The sequence below is a fragment of the Dipodomys merriami genome, unplaced genomic scaffold (assembly GCF_024711535.1).
Source record: "Dipodomys merriami isolate MVZ:Mamm:240054 unplaced genomic scaffold, mDipMer1.0.p SCAF_1574, whole genome shotgun sequence".
In the NCBI taxonomy this organism is placed as follows: Eukaryota; Metazoa; Chordata; class Mammalia; order Rodentia; family Heteromyidae; genus Dipodomys; species Dipodomys merriami.
Window position 1 is genome coordinate 105525 of NW_027202909.1, and position 7929 is coordinate 113453.

Here is a 7929-nt window from a genome sequence, read left to right on the forward strand (position 1 = left end):
TGATGCAGATAACTGGGACCTGGGATCCTAGGACCCATGAGTCTTGCAGAAAAATAATATTTTTTAGACATCATATTTGGGCATAATCAGTAGGAATGCTTCAGAAATATGGAGAAAAACAGTTTGGGACCAGCAAGTTAAAACAATAAACAGAGCAGTAGAGTAAAATCCCTTATAGATTAGAGGAAAACAACATTGCTTTTTGCCATGTGAATTCAGAAGACCAAGAACACTTAGAAGGTATCACAAGTTTATACCGAAGACATTGCACTGATACTTTTTATATTCTAATATATATTCTAAACCTAATTATTTATATTCCAATTCTATTTATTGGAATAAATAAATTATCAACTAATTCTAGTATGTTTCACTGTGTGAAATATATAATCAGTACATATAAATGTAAAATATATAACTATATATAATATAATAAAAAGGCACATGTTTTGCATTGTTCTGTTGTGGTTAGGGTATCAAGGGCAACGGTGTTTTAAAGTATTATTCCATTATCTCTACTTTAGTGTTTGACAGAGTTATACCTAAAGCTTTACCATTTGTAGATTTATAGCCTGAAGGCAAGAGGAAACATTGTGATTAAAACATTACCAATTTAAGACCTGATAACGAGGAAAACATATGGACTTCTCCTGCAACTATGAAAATACTCGGTGTTAGAAAGGCAGTATTGTAAGTTCCTCCATGGTTGGATGGTATACATGCCAAGACATTAGGTAATCATGCATATGAACAATTTTTCACCTTTTCTTGGCATTAGCTACTTTTGAAATGGTAGGTATAACTAAGAATTAAAATTTGACAAAATACCTTCTAGTCTGAACAGTTCTGTCTGAACTGTTCATCTCTCTATGATCCCTAGTAACTAAGATTACGTTTGTTCCAGTAAGACAATATATGCTGTCAGGGTAAGATATTCTAGTTGGTCCGTTCCTACATGGAAGAAGGATAAAAGGTCAGGTAGACATTTGTGCCAGTAACACCTCATTTTGGAATATTTCAGTTGCAGAAGTTCAGAAGTAGCTCTTATGCCAGGCTTACTTTGAATCCATTAGCTCCACAAATCTAACTCAGTTGATAAATAAGTACTTGAAAAACCATCATCTTTGGACCTAGCTATAAATACTTGAAAGTACTGTCAAATCCCAAATGAAAAAGACTTAAAAAGTCATTGACAAAAAAATTTGCTCAAGAAAATGTGGTATATATACAAAATGGAATTCTATGCCTCTATCAGAAAGAATGATATTGCCCCATTTGTTAGGAAAGAGAAAGGCTTGGAAAAAATTATATTAAGTGAAGTAAGCCAGGCCCAAAGAACCATAGGTCCCATGGTTTCCCTTATTTGCAATATCTAGTATATGTCTGAGTCAAGCAGAAAAGGTCAGATAAGGTGATGTAAGGGAAATGAACCCTAAGATATGTATTTAAATGTTTTTTTTTCTTTCATGCGATTGCTTCTAACGCATTTATAAGATTATTTCTTTGTTGTTTTGTATGTCCCTCCCCCACAGTATCACCCCTGCTTTCACTGTATTTGATGTCGGTAAAATTTGTGGAGGGGAAAGGGAAAAACAAATCGTTTAAATAGGGATAGAGGTGGACATATTGCAACAATTAGATAAACAAGTCGTTATGTCGAAAAATGAACTTTACAACTTTGGTGCAGGGGGGTGTAGCGGGGAGGATTGGATGGGGGAGGATGGGAAGGGATGGAAAGGGAAAACAAAGGAGGAGGCTACAATGCTTGATAAGAAATGTACTCATTATATTTCCCATGTAATTGTAACCCTTCTGTACAATATTTTCACAATAAAAATTAAAAAAATTAAAAAATTAAAAAAACAAAACAAATTTTGCAAATGTGAGCAATCGACTGAACAATATCATTTTCCCCACTATTCTCAGAATTTTAGGGAAATAAGATCAATAGCATTGTTGGGAATAATAAGTTTTCCTTGTTACAAATAGGCACCCAAGGACATAAGCCTGTATAAAGATTGCATCATTAACTACTTAAATTTAGAGGATACTACATGTTTCAGCAGCACATATACCCAAATTATAACAATACAGAGATTAACATGGCACTTGCACAAGGAAGATATGAAAACTTGTGAAGTATTCCATATTTTTCCTTCTTCAGATGCAAAAAATGAAAAAGTGAAAAGTTAATTACAAAATTACAAGTGCAATAATCCACATAATTCATATAATTAAAAGTTAGTTTGACATCAGTGTATTAAGTCTTCAACTTAGAAAGGCCTTTACATAGCAAAACCTTTACAAAACTTTTGAAATTAGGCATCATTGTCATTTTATCCCAAAGAAATATAATACTATAAGGACCTAGGAAAAAAGGAATCTTAAACTGTTTCTATATGGAATGCAATCTGAGAGGACACAATAATGAACCTATATATTATAAAACAATGTCAAATTCAGAGTATATCTAGGAGAGAATGAAATAGATTATTGACATTATACAAACATAGAATATAGAATATTTTAAAAATATACTTTTTCAGACAAGCACCAGAAATACTTTAGTTTTTCTACTACTCATTTCAACAGATAAGTTAAAATTATTTCTGATTTAAAAAATAACAAATTCTGTAGAACTCATTATAGATGTATACAAAAACTCTTGAATACATTTTAACATCAAAGGCAGGCAATTCACTTGGAAGAATTAAATGGAATCTGTGAATTTTTACAGTAAGTTATTGCTGTTGCTGGGCATTGGAGGTTCACGCCTGTAATCCTAGCTACTCAGGAGGCTGAGATCTGAGGATTCGAATTCAAATCTAGCCTGGGCAGGAAAGTGCGTGAGACACTTATCTCCAATAAAGCACAAGAAAACTGGAAGTGGAGCTGTGGCTCAAGAGGTAGAGAGTTCGCCTTGAGCTGAAGAGCACAGGGAGAGTGCCCAGGCCCAGAGTTCAAGCCCCACGACGGACCAAAAAAAAAGACATTGCTGTTATTTGGATTGTGAAAATATTTTGTATGGACACAATGGATGGACTGGCATTTTTGAAATTTAAGAAACTTAGCCGAACCATTAGGACTTAGGAGAACAATTTGTACGATCTTCCACAACTTAAAAGAGTTAGTGATATATACTTATCCTTTTGGCAATATCAAATGCAGTTTCTTCCAAGTTGTTCTTCATGCCTGGTTTGACAGAATGGTTCAACAGAAAGAGTTCCAGCATATCTTCTCTGTCTCAGTTCTGAGCAGCAAGATGCAAGGGGGTCAAGAGGTCTTTAATTTGAAATAATGAAGGGGGAAGATGGCGGAGGAGAAGCTGGAATCTGAACAAGCTCTCGCATAGAAAGCAATTTTAGAGTTCCAGTGAACAGTCCTAAGCCAGAGAATCACACCAAGTGTGCCATCACAGGACAGAGAGTTAGACAAGAGAGGGGAAGCCAAGGCAAAAAGAAGCACCTGAGTGCTCACCAGCAGCCGCCGCAGCGACGGCAGCGGCAGGGTCAAAAGCAGCGGAGACCACAGCCGGGGGCCATACCTGAGCGCTCACACAGAGTCCGGGACGAAGGAGCCAGACGCAACGGGCGAGCAGATTCTACTCAACACCAGCAAGAACCAACAAAGAGCGGACATCTTCATCCTGCAGCTTGCAGACCAGAGACGACCCAGGATCCAAGACTCGGCATGAGTAGAAGCCCGACTTCCTCACTCCTTCTTAGGGATCAGAGGAGGGAAAGCCACCCCTCCCCCCCCAGCACCAGTGATCTCCATCTTGGATACCAACAAAGCTCGGAGGAGCTGCCAGCTCCAACCCAGGCCTTGGAATAAAACGAGTCATTTAGCAGGTCACAAGAACTTAACGGCAAAGTGACCTGCCAGACTCGGCTCCATCCAGGGAAAAGTCACCCAGCTCAGGCGCCAGCCATTGGAGTGGCTTCCCTCACTGGGTAACCAGAGCCAGAGGCTGCCCCTCCCTCTAGCAGCCTCAACAATCAATTGAAAAACAGAATCCCTGAGAACTGCTCCAGGCTGGGCTCTGGGAGATTTTTTTTTTTTTTGCACAAAACAGTCCCAGGAAAAAGCTACTGATTGTTGAAAGGCCTCAACTCTACCCAGAATTTAGCCTCACCACTGCATACCCCTCTTTTGTGATTCTCAAAGCAGATCACCCTCCTAGAAAACTAACCTGGGAGGGGGATCTCAAAATCTTGGGTAAAGCAGAGCATTTTTCTGCCTCTTCCAACAAACCGACTTAAGAAACCAATCAAGCCACAGGACCTCAAGCTGACCAGAGACTCCAACAAAAGGCTGGTTACAGACAAAAGGGAGATACAGGATTCTTCCCACCCCTCCCCCCCCCAAAAAAAAATCAAAGGACTTTTTTTTTTCTTTTTTCGTTTTTTCCTTTTTTTTCTTTCTTTTTTTCTTCTTCTTTTCTTTTTTATTGTTTGTTTTTTGTTTTTTGCTACCTTAAATATATATATATAATTTTTTTTCTCTTTTAAAACTTTTATTAATCTTTAATTTTTGCCTCTTCTGAAAAAATAATTGATTTCCAGTAACTTTTTTTTTGTTTTTTCTCCTCTTATAATTTTTATTTTAGGAATATGTAAATGAGCGTTTTCCTTTCTTTTCTTATCTTCTTTCTCTTTTTCTTTCTTTCTTAATTATCTTTTTGTTTTTTGTCTAGCTCTACTGAACTTCTGATCTTTTCTTCTCCCTTTCCCATCCTTAAAGTTTTTCACACCTCCTCTATGTCCCTCCCTTTCTCACAACATATTCACATTCCTCTCTAAATAGATGGTCTTTTAATCTCTACAATAACATTAATTTTTATGTTTCTATTTTTTTTCTGGTCTCTTTTCATTCCCCTATCCCTCTCTTCTTTTTCTCTCTCTCTCTACTTGCATCCTACCCAATCCATTTCCTGAATTGTGATTAGGACATAGTTAACTCTCCCTGTGCCTCCCCACACCAATCTATTCCTATTTTTCACCCACATCTCTCCCTAATCCTAATAATTTCTGGTTTTCCAAATTCTTTTCTGCGGTTCAAAGTCCTTTAAAATATAGTTGTTTGATGTTGAATAGATGTATCTGTGGAACTAGATTGTATCTGTAGACTATTGACTGTACAAATGCAAACTTTGGTTGATGGTTGCCTTAAGATAGTGTTCTAGCACAAAACTGGTACTATCTTCATCTCAAATGGGCAGAGTAAGCCAGAAAAACACAAGAAAAATGGCAAATCCGGGTATCTCAATTCCCAATCTTGATAATCAGGGGACAGATCAGATAATGAACAATCCAGAGGAGAGTTCCCAAATAGCTCTACAAACACTGGTGGCAAACATGATAAATGAGAAGCTTGACAACTTACAAAGGACTCTGTATGAGCGTGAGAGGGAGAGAGAGGAGGCATCCCAGAAGTTTATACAGGAATATCATAAGCGTGAGGAAGCTACTCAAAAACTGATACAGGATTTGCGTGAACAACTTGAGAATACTCAAAGAGAAAGGGAGGAATGGCGTGAGCAGGCTGAAACACGCAAAGAGAACTGCAGGAATCCCACGAACGTGAGGAAGCTAAACAAAGAGTAATACAGGAATTGAGAGACCAGGTAGAGAACACACAAAGATCACTAAAGGCATCCATAGAATCCATTAACAAAGAGCTGAAGGAAGTCAGGGAGACCACAAAGGGAATGCTGAATGGAACCCAACACAAGGAATGGGAGTCCAAAGAAACCATATCCAATCAACTAAGTGATTTGAGGACAAACACTGAACACCAAATTAAGGAAGTAAAGAAATTCATACAAGACCTAAAACAGAGCTTCAACAAAGAACTTGAAGCTATCAAAGCTGACCAATTAGAAGGAAAAGAGATTAAAAACAAAGTAGAGAGTCTTGACAGCAGGTTAGACCATGCAGAAGATCGAATCTCAGGGATTGAAGACAGCCTAGATATTATAGAGAAAGAACATACAACCATCCAAGACAAGTCCAAGAAATGTGATAGATCTATCCAAAACCTGGAAGACACCATCAGAAGGCCTAACTTAAGGATAATGGGTGTAGAGGAGCACCTACAAACAGAAGTTAATGGTCTAGGAAATTTGTTTAACAGGATCCTAGCAGAGAACTTCCCAAACATGCAAAAAGATAGGCCTATTCAGATACAAGAAGCCTTTAGAACCCCAAATAGACCAGACCAGAATAGGACATCCCACCGTCACATTATAATACACACAGGATCAACTCAGAACAAGGAAAAGATCCTTAAAGCTGTCAAGGAGAAAAGGGTAATCACCTATAAAGGGAAACCAATTAGAATCACCTCAGATTTCTCAGCAGAGACAATCAAAGCAAGAAGAGCCTGGAATGATGTATGCCATGCCCTAAAAACAAACAACTATCAACCAAGAATACTGTACCCAGCTAAAATCTCCTTTATAACTGAAGGCCAAATGAAAACCTTCCACAGCAAAGAAAACTTGAAACAATACATCTCCACCAAACCAGCCCTACAAAAGATTCTTAAAGATGTCCTACACATAGAAAACAAACAAGACCACAATAAAAGCCAACAACTGCACCCAAACTGAGAATCAAAGAACCATAGGAAGAACCCAGATTTCACAGCCCCCAAGAAGGTAGATAACATGGCAGGAACTCCCAAATACCTCTCAGTCCTATCTCTTAACGTTAACGGACTGAACTCTCCAATTAAGCGACATAGACTGTCTAGTTGGATTAAAAAACAAGACCCTTCTATCTGCTGCCTGCAGGAGTCACATCTTGCCCGTAAAAACAAACACATTTTCAATGTTAAAGGCTGGAACAAAATCTACCAAGCAAACGGCCCTCATAAACAGGCGGGAGTTGCAATCCTAATATCAGATAAAATAGACTTCAAATTAAAAATCGTGAGAAGAGATAAAGAAGGTTGCTACATACTAATTAAAGGATCTCTCTTTCAGGAGGATATTACAATTCTAAATATCTATTCGCCAAACAATGGAGCACCCAAATTTATCAAAGAAACACTACTTTCCCTCAAATCCCATATAGATCCAAAGACATTAATTGTTGGGGATTTTAACAAACCACTCTCCCCACTAGACAGATCAACTCGGCAAAAACTCAACAGAGAAACCGCAGATCTAAACAGCTGCATAGATCAACTAGACTTAACAGACATTTACCGAACATTTCACCCAGCAGCATCAGAATACACGTTCTTCTCAGCAGCACATGGAACGTTTTCTAAAATAGACCACATTCTAGGCCACAAAGCAAACTTGTCTAAATTCAGAAACATTGAAGTTATACCCTGCATTCTCTCTGATCACAAGGGAATAAAATTAGAACTCAACACCAAAAGCCACCAAAGAAAGTCCGGTATCACATGGAGGCTGAACAACACACTGCTGAATCAAGAGTGGGTCATGGAAGAGATTAGAAAGGAAATTCAAATGTTCATGCTATTCAACAAAAATGAACACACAAATTACCAGCTCCTCTGGGACACAGCAAAGGCAGTACTCAGAGGCAAGTTTATAGCTCTGAGCTCCTACATCAACAAATTGGAGAGATCTAAAACTAGCAATTGAATGACACATCTAAACCTCCTTGAAAAAGAGCAGCAAGGTAAACCCCAATCCAGTAGACGGAAAGAAATAATCAAAATTAAATCAGAATTAAATGAATTAGAATCCAAAAAAACTATAGAAAGAATCAACAAAACAAAGAGTTGTTTCTTTGAAAAACTTAACAAAATTGACAGACCCTTAGCAAATCTTATCAGAAAAAGAAGAGAACACACCCAAATTAATAAACTCAGAGATGAGAATGGAAACATCACCACAGAAACAACCAAGATTCAGAACATTATAAGGGAATACTTCTCAAAACTTTATGC

The 7929-nt window shown here is 37.8% G+C and overlaps 1 pseudogene; it reads left to right on the forward strand.

The window, feature by feature from the left end:
• Positions 1 to 2054: 2054 nt before the first annotated feature.
• Positions 2055 to 2154, forward strand: LOC138827548 (U6 spliceosomal RNA; annotated as a pseudogene).
• The last annotated feature ends 5775 nt before the right edge of the window (positions 2155 to 7929 follow it).